This window comes from Scardinius erythrophthalmus (genome assembly GCF_964197995.2).
Source record: "Scardinius erythrophthalmus genome assembly, chromosome: 24".
NCBI lineage: Eukaryota > Metazoa > Chordata > Actinopteri > Cypriniformes > Leuciscidae > Scardinius > Scardinius erythrophthalmus.
In genome coordinates, this window is record NC_138244.1 from 19,945,085 (window position 1) to 19,946,692 (window position 1,608).

A 1,608-nucleotide genomic window follows, 5' to 3' on the forward strand; every position below is an offset into this window, starting at 1 on the left:
TGATTCTATAAATACAATAAACCATTTTCTAATATAGTATTTATTTTATGCCTTTTAAGGACCATGTGAATCCAGATTCAGACCATGTGGACAGTGTGAACGCAGATAATCCAGATCAAGATCTTGAGGTTGAATCGCTCACATCCGATGACAGTCCTTCGTCTTTCTCCTCAAAGTGCAATTCTTTCGCCTACAAAACAACCTGGGATCATTCCCGACCCCTTTTTGAGTGGCAAGCCAATCCTTCCAATAGAAGACACACTGCCACATTTACACATGTAAGTATCATTCTCTGTCCTCTTTCATAAATGCATAAATATATAGTTTCAGAACATCTAGTTTCTGAAGGTACGCCACTATGTGACATTGAATGATTGTGGAGTCTTGCACTCAGGGCTTCCAAAGCAGATTCACCCTCATTGGCCCCAACATTACGACCTGGCACCCTGAAACCTCCAGGGTCGGGTGCCTAATTCTGAGGCTTGCTCATTCTATTACTCTGCAGCAGTTGTAATCAATGGACCTTGCAACACTGAATTAGGGTTTAATTGGATTGATGCGTGTTGCTGGTGAAATTGTCAGTCGCTTGTTCAGTCGAGGAGACAGAGCAGATTATTACTGTCGACAAGCGTAACACACAGAGCTTGAAGCAGCTGCTGTAGGTTTTATATACCCCTCTCAGGGTATTTTGAGTATTAAGTTACATCTTTATTTTTATAACAGACATTCAACAATATTTATTTCTGTACAAAATCTGCAGATTATATAGGCATTTTATAGAATATATCAGTGTTATTTTTGTATCATTAATATACTATTTATAGACCTTCTGTAGCCCCGCCCCTTTTCATGCTGCTCCTTGTGTTCTGTCTTCTGGTTGTATTTTCCTGACGGATTTAGGAATGTTTTCCCGGTCTACCTACATCTGCTTCAAACATTACATTACCCATGATAGTTTTAGTTTGAATTATTTTAGTACTTGACTTAAACTAAATGATAATTAGAACTGTTGATATTTTTTATTTCAGTTAATGTTTATTTTATTTTAAGTTATTAAATAGTTTTAATTTTATAACCTTAAATAATAAAATATAATATAATAATATATAATAACATATTATAGAATTAGATACCACAAACTTTAGACTATTAATAAAGTGTAGTAGTATTAAAAATAAGTTAGTAAAAAATTGTTTTTGCTTTATAACCTTATATAATATAATATAATATAATATAATATAATATAATATAATATAATATAATATAGAATTAGCTACCTCAAACTTTAGACTATTAATATACTATTTATAAAGTGTAGTAGTATTAAAAATGTATTACATTAATTTAGTAATTTTGTTTTTGTCACGTCTATATAGTTTTTATTATTTTTTATTTTAGGTTCAGTTTACATTTTTTTTGTACTTAAGTTCTTAGTACTTAAATTAGAAATGTAGATATTTTTATACGTTTATTTTATTTTAAGTAATGAAAATGTTTTTTTTAAATAGTTTTAGTATTATTTTGGGTGATTATTATTAATAAATGTAATAATTTATTGTACATTAGTGTCTTTTATTAAATGGCTGCTGCCATTCAATTAAAAGCAGA